Below are 12,955 nucleotides of genomic sequence, written 5' to 3' on the forward strand. Positions count from 1 at the left end.
ACCACTTTCATCCCCCTAAAAACATACACAAACACACAAAATTAATTTCATGATTAAGAAAAAGAAGTTAGCCATTCCTCCAGCAAGAAAGGCAGCAGATGAGTAAAGTGAGCAGAACCAGGAGAACACTGTACATAATAATAGCAAGATTATGTGATGATCAACTGTGATGGACTTGATTCTTCTCAACAATGAGGTCATTCAGGGCAATTCTAATAGACTTGTGATGGAAAGTGCCATCTGCATCCAGAGAGAACTATGGAGACTGAATGTGGATCAAAGCACACTATTTTCTCCTTTTTAATTGTTGTTTCTTTTTCTTGTGGTTTTTCCATTTTGTTCTGATTTTTCTCTCACAAACACTCTCAAGATCTCCCTTAAGAACTTTAGAATTAATTATATGACATGAGAGACACTGGCCCAGGACCACTCAGCATGGTGTGCCCTTATCAGAGAAGGGGCTGTGCTCTATGAGCAAAGCAGACTTAGCTCAGAAAAAATACGAGATGTGCAAAGTCAGAAAAGCCATCCCAAATGTTCATAGAGACGATTTGTGTCCACCTGTGGCAGAGCATTCCGAGCTTGCAATGACCTGATCAGCCACAATCTGGCATACTGTAACTCGACTCTAACATAGTGATGTCATTTTGGTCCTCTTCAAGAACAAAGGACAACAACTAATACAAAAATATGTTTAAAATGATTGTACATGTACTAACCTCTATCAAATTGCTTGTTGTCTTGGGGAAAGGAGAGAGAAAAAATGAAACTCAAAAATCTTACAAAAATGAGTGCTGATTGATTGGAAAGATAAAATATTATTGAAATAAAAAATATGACTGAATTTTTTTTCTAAAAAGCACAATACAGTGCTTTATAAAAAGGCAGCAGAAAAAAAAAAATGAAGCATCTCTTTAGGGTTATCACCCTCAACTACAGGGTCCACTTGGTGACTTCACTCTAGGCGTCATAGCATAAGGGTTGTTCAGGAAAATTTCCAGAAACCATTTATATTCCTGAGCTATATGCCCCACCTTTCTTCCACTGTGGCAACAAGCCAGCAAAGCTGTTTGTAAAATGATTATGCTGTTGTTTCCAAAGAGAATGGGAGCCATTCGGGAAGTCTGTGTACGTAATTGGGAAAAGAATGGCAGAAGTGTTTCTTGGCACTCTAGAAAGCTGCCAAAGATCTCAAATCCAAAGCTCGCAATAGTTCCTCACAAAAGCACATGTAATTATTTAAAAGTCACAATTTCTCAAACAGTACCAAAGATGAATTAAAACTCTCCCTGCTCCCCCTTATTGACATTTGAACAGTTCATATTGTAGACAGTTGGGGACAAAGAGCTTTAAGAAAGTTCTTTAAGAAAATTCAGTTTTAGACTATTTCCTATCATGAATCACTGGGAAAATATTCTGGGAAGTTATTCACCTTTATGTAACTTAAGAACCAAAGTAGAATTCTCTAACTCCTTTCTCTCCTGATCAAAATGACCCTGTTTAGGTTTTTGATCCCAAATGACACTATAACTGAAGTATAAAACATTCTGCTTAGATGGCATATCTCTTTCTCACTAGGGAGATGATGGAAGGGTCAGCAAGCAAGAGATCCATTAAAATGTCTTATTAGGAATACAATGGAATTGTTGAGGGCAGTTCTATTAGGCTAACATTAATGTGAGAGGAATCAACAACCTCTTACCTTCTTAAGAATGACTCGACTGTGTTTTACAAAGCATTTTTCATAACATTCATTCACTGTATAGGCCTTAAGGAAGGAGAAGAAAAAGAAAGGAATAAGCATTTATTAAGTGCCAGACACTGTACTAAAAACTTTCTATATATCAGCTCATCTGATCCTAACAGTCCTGGGCGTTGAGAGTGTAGAGTGAATATAATTCTCATTTTACAGGTGAGGAAACTGAGGCAGACAGCAATTATGTGACTTATCTAGAGTCACACAGATAATGTTTGAGGCCACATTTGAATTCCTAATGAGAGTTAGCAATGGATTCCAGTAACAATCCAGTACAAAGGTCAGAATGTACAATGTATATATAAGAGAGAGACTGACAGTGTTATGGGAAATACTCTTATTACAGGATCAGATTGTCAAACTGCCTTACACATGGAATTAAGAAAACCATTTGAGGAACCAAATGTGATGACTATGGAAGAAAAACAACCTTAATGGGGATGTTATTAACAAATTATGTGAACTCTTACAAATCATCTCTCCCCATACTTTGGTTCCTCCATTTATAAAATAGGAAAACCCTCTGCTCTATTTAGTCCAACTGGGATGCTGTGAGCACCTAAAGGTTAATATGTGTAATATACTCAAAAAAAGTCAAAATCATTATATATAAATATAAAAAAGTAAAGAATCACAAAAGATTAGGAATTGGAAAGGATCACAGAAATCTTAGAAATCTATTAAGTCCACTACGTGCCAGGAACCATGCCAGCAATGAGGGATACAAGTACAAAAATAATACATGACCCTGTTCTTACTGTCAAGGATTATGTTCTGCCAGTATGAGGTCCAGAAAAATGAGGTTATTTGTCCCAAGTCACTACGTAATTTTATGCAACAACTGGAACTAAAACCCAACAATCTTTTGTACTTTTTCCACTGCTGCACTGGAACCAAGAAAAACATGTTTAGTAGGAGGCTGATAGATGGCAGAATAATTTCAGAATAATGTCAAAATAAAGGCTCACCAAGAAGACAGATAAAATTCTTTGATATGTGATCATGAGATATGAACATAGGCAGCATAAGTGGCTTCTCAGGCAATTGTGTTAATTCTGTAAAGTCACAAGGACAGTATTCTAGGATCCTGTAAATGCTGAGTATAACTTCTAAAAAAGACCTGGTTTGTGTCATGGAACCCACTGGAGCCTTGCAAAAAAGTACATAGCTCTTCTCAGAATAATGTTTTAAAATATATAAGATAAAATAAACAGAATTACAAAGAAAATAATGTATGTTGAAATCAAATATAAAATGTTAAAGAAACAAGTTCACACCAGGTGAAAGACCTTTGCTCTGAGATAACTCAAGGTAGCTTGATAGCTAGTTTTTTTTTTTTTTTTAAACTGATATCTTTTAATTTTTCTATCACTTTCACTTGTAAATTAAATCTTTTCCTGTACAGTAAAACCTTATGTAACAAAGTTTTGCTTTTTTTAAAGAAAAAAACAATTCAGCAAGCCAAACCAAAGAACCAAAGAACATGAAATATTCTATCCCCACAATTCCCCATCTCTGAATTGAGAGAGAGAGAAGTATAATATTATCAGATCTTTGATGTGCCAGGTTTATTAAATACTCAAATGGAGCTGTGTGTGACTTTTGGTCATATCCTTTCAGGTCTTAATTTGACTTTTGCTGGGAAACCTCCCTCTCAAAAAGGAAAGTATTTTCTCTTTGTCCATGAAAGGCTACAGAGAGACACAAACACAGTAGGTTCTGATACTAATTCCAAGGCTGTTTTTAGCTGTCCTGTCCTGTATTATTCCAGGGGAAAAAAATCATGAGAAAGTCTATGCACTAGTGTTTCTGTAGTTTGGCCTTTTATGGAGTCAATTCCAAAGTTCTACGTTCATCAGATTGTCTGGCTCAGTATGCTGAAAAAGTCCTGAAGTATCACATGTAAATGTGTAAGCCAGAAAAGACAGGCTTTTTACCATGACAACTTAAATGGGGTGAGATAAAAGGCTAAGATTCAGGGCTGATATGGTAGTGTAAGGTGGAAGTAGGCATTTGTCAATTATGAGATGAAACAAAACCCTCCCACCACACTTGGGGAGAACAGAGAAGGGGAAGAGGTGACAGACTATTACAAACATTCAATTTGTACAATGTGAGAATTTTAGTGTCTTTTAGAGAGAATTTAGTCTTTCATTTTATAAACAAAGAAATTGAGGCCCACAGAGGTGATTTCAATGCAATTAATCCAAACATTTATTAAGCATCAGTGTACTATATTGGATTTAACATATATTTTAACATATTTAACATATATTAGACTATCTGCTATCTAGGGAAGCGGGTGAGGGAAAGAGGGGATAATTTGGAACAAAAGGTTTTACAAGGGTCATTGTTGAAAAATTACCCATACATATGTTTTGGAAATAAAAACTTTAATAAAAAAAGTTAAATAAAATTTTAAAAAAGCATCAGCATACACTGTGCCTGACTCACCCAGGATCACAAATTACACTAGTGAAAGAGCTGGGATAGAAATGCAATCCCATTTGATTTTTTAATGTTTTAAAACTGCCCAAAACAGTATTAAATACAGCTGGACAGAACAGTGGGTCTGGAGTCAGAAATACCTGAATTCAAATCCAGCCTCAGACTCTAAATAGCTATGTGGTCCTGGACAAGTCACTTAATTCCAAGTGCCTCTCTCTACCACTCCCTCCCAAAGCATATTCCTTGAAAAGGTTCAATTTTGAAGGAAAAAAGAAGTGTGACTTTCAACTGTAATGGGATGACTTAATAATTGGCCAGAATTTTGCTGCTCTCTCCTTTAAAAAATTGGTTTTGCCTAGGACTTTGCATTCCCAACTATTTAATGGTATCAAATAGAGTAGTAACACTGTGATTAAAGAGACAAGAGGTTCAGCAATGCATGTGTATCACAACATCCTTCATAAAAATCATTTACTATTTATTAATACAGAACTCTCTGCAATTTGGCTTTTATATGTCTACTACTTTCCCCTCCCATATACTCTAATATTCTAGCCAAACTGAACCACACTGAATCTAGCCATCCACATTTTGCCCTGTTCTGTATCTGGACTTCTGCATATGTGGAGTAGCAGAGAAGACAGAGGAAAAGAGTAAGACAGAAAATGCAGGGAGAGAAAAAGAGAGATAAAAATTTAGGGATAAAGAGGGAAAAATAAGAAGGGAAGGATGAAAGGGAGGGAGAAAAGGAGGAGAAAAGAAAAAAACCATAAGAAAGGAGATTAAAAAAAATATGTAGCTTGGGTAGACATTGCAGAGAAACAATGAGTTGGGCTCAGAATTTTGTCATGAATTAGAATGATAAACTGAAAAAACACTTTCAATGATCCTTAACTGCCAGCCACAATTCACAGCTGTGGCAGAAGTCCAGTTCAACAATAGCAAGGTTCTCTTATTGATGGTATACAATTAGGACTAGTACAATCTTTGAAGAATCTGAGTCACAAGTCACTTCAAAAAAGAATCACAAGACATCTGATGTGTCTAAGTAGCTACAGCGTGTTACCAATGATAACCTACTCACAAGAAATGGCCTAAGAGCCATTGAGGACATACGTGCATGATTAGAAATAAAAATGGGTCATTCATGGAGTTAGGATGAGACAAAATAACTTGCTTGAGTAATAAACTGGTACTCCTTCAGACAATGAAAAAAATCACAAGGAGCTCTTGATTATTTGAGTACATCCTATCTGAAGAATTTATGGAAAGATACAGATAAGAATTACACAAAATATAAAGGTCAGTGGGAATTTTGATCACTATTAGAGAAAACACTCAAAATTATGAAATATACCTTGTAGGGGCAGGTAGTTGGCACAGTGTATAAAGCACCAGTCCTAGAGAAAGAGTTCAAATTTGTCCTCAGATATTATTTGCTGTGTCACTCTAGGCAAGTCACTTAACCTCTTACCCAAAAAGAGCCCCTAGCAAGTATCAACGTCTCCACTAAGAAGTCAGGAACTAGCTACGGGGCTTCTTGTACAGAGAACATGAAAGCATCTGAGAATATGAAAAATAAATGGAATTTTCCATCCTTATTCTTTTATAATCATCTGGGAAGATCAAGAAACCTTTTTCTGGATTACATTCAGTATATACTTACACACACCCTGAGTTAATCATTAATGCATAAAAAATTTAAGTGTTTAAATATTGTCACAGATACAGAGAGATTTGAGTATTTGGCTCAATGAACATTTAGGTACAATAAATTCAATAAAATGCAGATTTTATTTATAGTGTTAAAAATTAAAAGCAATCATGCTGCCTAGCAAGTAATTATTTAAGATAAAAGGTAAATTCAGTATGTATGAAAGACACAAAATCACAAATGAATAGGATACAGGACTAAAAGCAGTACCAAGAATGTATTCGTTTTCCCATTTATTATAAAAATACACATACATGGTACTAGAAAGGACTTAGGAGATCATCTGGTCCAATGTCCTCACTTTATAGGAGAGGAAACAGACTTAGAAAAGCACATGCTACACAGGTTTTTAATGAACCCTAGTCTCCTAACTCCAAGGCAGCATTTTTGCAATTCAGGAAAAATATTCCTTCTCCAAATGCCACTTGAATCTTTTGGCCTCTCTCCTGACAAAGCAAGCAAAGCTGCCAATTAATGTCAACAAAAAGGCATACTGTATTTTTTTTTAACTTTTCACATTGGAAACAATCATCTCCAGTGATCTAGAACAGATTCAAACTACTCAGATCACTGAAGAGGTTCTTGAATGCCAGCCAAAGGAGAATGAACTTTATTCAGTAAACAAAAGGGAATCACTGACAACAATAACAAAACAACATGTAAAATAACATTTATAAAGTATTTTGCAAACTATAAAGCATTATGTAAATGTTATTTATAATAATAACTTGATATACTTATTATTTATTATAGTAAACATTTATATAATGCTTTAAAGGAAAGTTGTCAAACACATTACCCATGGGTCATATATACTCCACAACATTCCCCAATATGGTCTGAACCCAATTAAAATGTAATTGGTACATATTTAACAAAATAAATACAAATATAGTAAAACACAGATGATGATAAGTTTTCGAAGTTAATAATATTCAACCCTACAGTGTTCCTCATGCATGATTTAGTTACCTGTTTCTACTTGAATTAGACACCATAGCTTTAGAAGTTACAAAGCTCTTTACATATGTCATCTCATCCGATCTTTAAACTAATCTTGGCAAGTAGGTGCAATTATCATCATTCTCATTTTGCAAATGAGGAAACTGAGGCTATGGGACATTAAATGTAAATTGTAAAATATTAAATAAAAGTAAAATGTAAGGTTCTGAGGGAAGATTCAAAATTGGGTTTCTGCACATTCCTCTGGGCAACCTAGTTGCCCCTTCTTTGTTGAGGACAAAGAAACTAAAATGAAACTGGCTCTAGAGAGGGATTGGCTCAAATTCAGAAAGCAAAGGGTAAGGTGGAAGAAATGGGGGAAATTCTCAGGAAACCAAGCCTCAGAATCAAGAATTAATGGGTGATATCAGCTTACAAGATCAATAATTGATTGTGGAAGAAGGGGAAGGGGAGTGCACAAATAACTACCATTCACTGGTCACTAATAGTTACACTCCCCTCTGTTACAGAAAAATGAGGGCAAAAATTCTTAAGTGCCTAAGAAGAAATCCTCCAGTGTTGTATAACCTTGAACATGTGACATTAGCTGTTCAATGAACAGGAGCTAATGAGGAAGGAAATCATAACAAGTTACACGCTATCATAGCACTCACACTCTAAAGATTAATTCTTTAAGTCATCTCCCAGAATGGGCAATTTTATCTCTTCCACAGATTGGCAGCCTGCTTAGAAATACATTCTTTAGAAAAATCTTTTGTTCTTATCCATAGCCCCTTCATTCTTATGCATAGATCTGGTCATGTATATATTCTGCTCAAAAATAGATCGATTTCTTCCTACTCAGTAACATTCAAACTCCTTGTTCTGACACAGACAAATCTGCTACTATCCTACTTTTCCAACTTTCTCTCAAACTACTCCCTTCCATTTACTCTTCTGTTCCTGCAAAACTGGACTTAGCTCTGCTCCCTAAACAGGCCTACACATTCCCATCTGTTTTGTTGCTCAGACTCTTTTCCCTTTGCCTGGAATATAATCACTTCCCTTCAAACTCTACCTCAGATTTCTCTATTTCTCACATTGGAAAAGATATAACTATCTGCTGTATTTAGGTGTTAATTTGTATTCCTATGATTTGTGTTCTTGTGCTCAAACTGGATTCTAAGTTCTATGAAGGCAGAGAAATGTTTCTGTCTTCCTTAGCTCCTATCATAGATCCATGTAATAAGGAGATATGTAATAAATATTTGTGAAATTAAGAGCATTCAGCACATATGGTCAGTCCTAGTTTGTTATGTATGATGCATTTCTTTTTTTCTTCTTTAGTAGTATTACATTTATTTTTCCAAATACATGAAAAGATAATTTTCAACATTCCCTTTGCAAAACCATGTGCTCCAAATTTTTCTCCCTTCCCCTCTCTCCCTTCCCTAGACAGCAAGCAATTTGATATAGGTTAAATATGTACAATTCTTCTAAATATATTTCTATTTTCTTCATGCTGCTCAAGAAAAATCATATTAAAAGGGAGAGTGCAAACCATGAAAAAGGAGAAAAAATATGCATTTATTTCTGAAAATCAATTTTATTGATATCTTTTATTTTTATATCACCTATATTCTGAGTGTATTCCTATCCTGGGACTCTTCTTTAATGTAAACTATAGGTTTATAAAACAATTTTCTCACAACAACTTTGTGGGTAGTAAGTGATGCGAGCACTTACTAACTTCATTTTACAAATGGTGAAGGAACCTGTTGCTGAATTCATAGAACCACTCTCTTATATATCTCAGAAAATCATCCTTTATAATAAATAACAAAAAGGAAAAAAAGCACTTCAGCAAAATTAGTGAACAAGCTAAAAAGTCTGACATTATCCACATATCATAATAGTGCCAAGGAGCAACAAGAAATACTTACTCATATCTCTTCTGATATGGAGTTAAACCTGTTTCTACAATTTCAGATCATTCAATTTTAATTGTTTCATTACTGTTTTTTCCATTTATGTACCAGTAGACATTGTATATATTGTTTTCCTCATTGTACTTACTTTATTTTCCATCAATTCATAAAAGTTTTCCCATATGTCTCTGAATTTTTCATATTTGTCATTTCTCATGGCATAGTAACATTCCACCAAATTCATGTACAAGAATTAGTTCAGTTAACCAACTAATACACTTTATTTCTAGTTCTCTACTACTACAAACGTTACTACTAAAAATATTCTGACATACATGTTATTGACTTCCTTAAGATAAATGCCTAGCAATAGAATCTCTAAATAAAAGGATATGGATATTTTAGTCATTTTAGTTTCATTTTAATTTTAATTTTAAATATCTTTCCAGAATGCTTAGACCAATTTAGAGCTTCACCAAAAATGCACAGTGAGTATACTAGTCTTTAGGAATCCTTTCAATAATCATTATTCTCTTCTTTAGTCATCTGCCAATTTACTAGGGATGGGATGAAACCTGATTTGTGGTATTTTTTCTTTTAGTGATTTGGATTATTTTTCATATAGATGTTAAAGCTTTGAATACTTTTTCTTTTCATACAGTTATTAAGTTTGTAATTCTTTAGATAAAGCACTTTTATTTATAATCCAATCCAAAGAAAGGAAACAAAGCCGAATTTTCTTATGAACGAACACACACACACACACACACACACACACACACACACTCATGTATACCAATAATTTTTTTTAATATCAAAAAAAAACAAATCAATAATTCAAGCAGGAATAAGTCCCAAATAAAATCATTAAATAACATTGACTTTAATATAATTCACTACTTGCTTATCAGGATAGCCATGATATCTTAAGTGGCCATCGTAGTCCTCACCATGATACAAGTGTCAGGATAAAATACAAGCTCAATTTTGAAGTTGATCCCCAGCTGGCAGGGACCTTCAAGATCATCAGCTCTAATCCCTTCACTTTACAAATGAGAAAACTGAGACCCAAAGATTAAGGGACTAGCTAAGAGTTCTACTTTGAATAAGGGTTTCCTCTTTCCTAATTCAGATCTTTATTAGACTGCAGGAATTTGATGCACCACCTCCCCCCCAAAAAGAGGAATGAAACCTGTTCCCCATAATTCCACTGTGAGAAGAAAAACTATAGCATGGAAAGCTTGTTGCCCGTAGGGGGCAAATCTTCTAAGGAGGAATGCCTTTGAGGGTATCATAAAATTCAGAGAAACATCATGATTCAGGGATTGTAACAAACTCAATTCATCAGATCTCAATAAAGGAATGATGATGGTGTATCAGATAAAGCTAAACTGTACTCACAGCCTCAATCCTTCAGGTCACACTGGAGTCATCACCAGGGATGAATGACAGCAGCCTTCAGGGAGTACTGATGTTTCCTGTAAATAAGAAATGGGTTGGCTATTACAAATCTGTAGGTTCAGGTAGAATTTTCAGTGAAACCTTCCCCAAAAGAGATTTTAAAAATAAACTTGCAGCTGCATTTAGATGATGACCTTTTCAAACCAGTGGTTGTTTTTGAATTAGAGAATAAGAGTATCCTTAATGCTATAGGAAGAACTTTGTTTTGGTTTTTTAAAAAGTTGACCTATTTCCCGGGAATTGGGATTCTAACCCTACCCTTTACAAACCAGGTGAATTGGGTTTTGATAATAATACTGAAACACTGCCAGAATATGAGAACAATCCTTCCCTTATTTCTTCCCATAAAACAGTAAAGGAAATGGCTACTCTGCAGTGAACATAGCAGTTACTTACCTAAGAATCATCACTCTAGAATGTCACTGCACTAAGACCTCGGCTGTTCAAAAGTCTAGGGCAAATGTCTCTTAACAGCTAAATTTTCTGTATAATTAAAGGCTTTTTTTCCCTAATATAACCTCACCCCCCACCACCACCATCCTCCAAACCCCTTACCACCTCCCCCCATTTTGGTTGGAAATCTTCCCTAAGCTGTTATTATTACACTTTCTTACTTTCTCAAACAAAAATAGAATTAAATATTTTCTGGATGACTCAAAGTTGTTTTGAGAAACAGTAATTACCCTACCCATACTATAATAAAGTGATGTCCCAAGAGCCTTATAAAGAAAGGGAGGCCTGTAAAATGGGAGAGTGAGCAACTTATATGTCTACTGTCGTCATTTTGGTTTCAGGTGATGTGAATAAAGTTCAATTTATCCTTTGTATTTCCTCCTTAGTTTCTTAGTCAGGAGTGGAAAAACTTAGTTAGGTAACTGATTATGTCTTAATGAGGGCAGAACACCAACAAATGTACCATTCAATCAGCTGGTCTATGACCAGCTGAGAAGACTAAAGTAGGGAGGTTAATCCAGAGGTGTTCTGGGAACATTACCCAAATTAGGGATATTCTGGGACTACATATTCTATTTTAATATCTATTAAGGAAATGGATATCACATGATCATGGGTGATTCTAGGTCTGGAGAACTTCAATTACAGGTTAGGTCAGAAACTTTAAGAATCCCTTTATCTATGACTGGGACAGATTTGTTTTCTTTTTTTTTCCCCCTATCTATTTCTAATTTGTGTGTTCTTTCAGAATTTGTATATATTCTTTTCACTTGAAAATAAATAACAGAAAACTCTCCCTTTACAGTTTGTAGGGAATAGAGAGAAGGTTTAGAAAGAGATATGATAAAGCCAGAAGAGAGAAAGGGAGTGGGATTCAGATTTTTGTTGTTGTAATTCTTTTTTTTTTTGTCCTGAAATCAGGAATAAGGGACTTGCCTAGAGATTCAGGCATGATCATTCACATGAGATTCAGATGTTTAAGGTTAGATTCAGAAGATTTAGAACCTACAGTGAGAATTTAGCTATCAGAAAACTTTTTAAATTAGTAAAATGTTAGAACCTTGAAACAGAAGATAAGGTATTCCAAGAAATGAAGAAGATGACAATTTCACCTAAATTAAACTTAAGACTAGATACCTCACTATACAATTAGCTTCAATACTAAATGGCTCCAGACTGCTCTGCTTTTTAAGTTATTTTTTAAAATAGCCTTTTTATTTTATCTTTCAAGGACAGGAGATATTTCTTAATACAGTCAGTATGCCTACTACTAGCAGAACTTGGCCTCTCTGGTAGCTTGGACATCATCTAGTCATGATAATTAGTATTTTGTGTAAAATGAGAAGAAAGAGATCGTGAATGAGAATCTATAGAAAAGATTTGCTATGACTAAAGCACATGAATTTTAATGCATGGACTTACTAACATTTAATTTGACTTTTTGAAAGCCTCTTTTTTTCTTCTTCTTATTTTTTGGTTGTTAGTGGTATCTAGATAAGTGAGGTTTCCAAAGCAGTAGACTCCAGATGGATGAACTATGAAAAGTTCTGAGGAGATACTATCCTTCCACACAATACAGAGAATTGGGAAAAGATTTTTTTTTTTTTAAGTGTTCAGTGCTCAAAAGCATACAAAATCTGCCACCTAACCACAGAATTTGTGGGTTGAACAGGCCCATTGTCTAAGAACCTTCCAAAAATCATCCACAAGTATTCAAAGCTTTTTTCCTTCCTTTCCTTTTAAAATAATTTTTTTCAATTCACTGGTTTGCATTTATATTAGAATAAATTGATTTTAAAGTTTTTCCCAGTGTGAAGAATTACAGACTCTCCTTTCTCCTCTTTGGCCCAGGAACCATTGAGAGATGTACAACCTCTACCCTGAGTCCCTCTTTGGACTCAAGAACTGGGGAGAAAGGAACAAGAACTTCGAGGTTTTGCCTGGTCCTAAACTCTGGCCCTCTCTGACCCTGGTATTGATAAAACAGTCAGTGCCTGGCCCTGGACCCCTCCTTGGCCCCTCTACTCTATTTTTAAGAATTTGCTTAAGTAGCTAAGCCAAAGGCTTATTTATAATTCTACTATAAAAACAAGTGATACAACTTTAAAAACCCACAAATCATAAAATAATAATCCTCTTGGGAAAAGCAAAACCCATGAACTCTTCCAATACTAAGGGATGAAACCTGAGACAAAATTAAATGGCTAGATTACAGCACATTCTTATTCATTTTCACCAAATCCCAAATTCTTT

The 12,955-nt window shown here is 34.9% G+C and overlaps 1 protein-coding gene across 11 annotated transcripts in view; it reads right to left on the minus strand.

The window, feature by feature from the left end:
- The window catches only part of INPP4A (inositol polyphosphate-4-phosphatase type I A), a 189,388-nt gene that overhangs the window by 105,866 nt on the left and 70,567 nt on the right, over positions 1-12,955 (minus strand). For 8 of the 11 annotated variants that reach the window (XM_051984683.1, XM_051984679.1, XM_051984678.1 and 5 more), the window contains exons 2-3: positions 10,190-10,266; positions 1,703-1,768 (exon numbers count right to left, since the gene is read on the minus strand). The gene's annotated coding sequence lies outside the window, so the exon portion shown is untranslated. The remainder of the gene's footprint in view (positions 1-1,702; positions 1,769-10,189; positions 10,267-12,955) is intronic. The other 3 variants (XM_051984676.1, XM_051984673.1, XM_051984675.1) reach the window with 1 other exon arrangement.

This window comes from Antechinus flavipes, chromosome 3 (genome assembly GCF_016432865.1).
Source record: "Antechinus flavipes isolate AdamAnt ecotype Samford, QLD, Australia chromosome 3, AdamAnt_v2, whole genome shotgun sequence".
Lineage (NCBI taxonomy): Eukaryota > Metazoa > Chordata > Mammalia > Dasyuromorphia > Dasyuridae > Antechinus > Antechinus flavipes.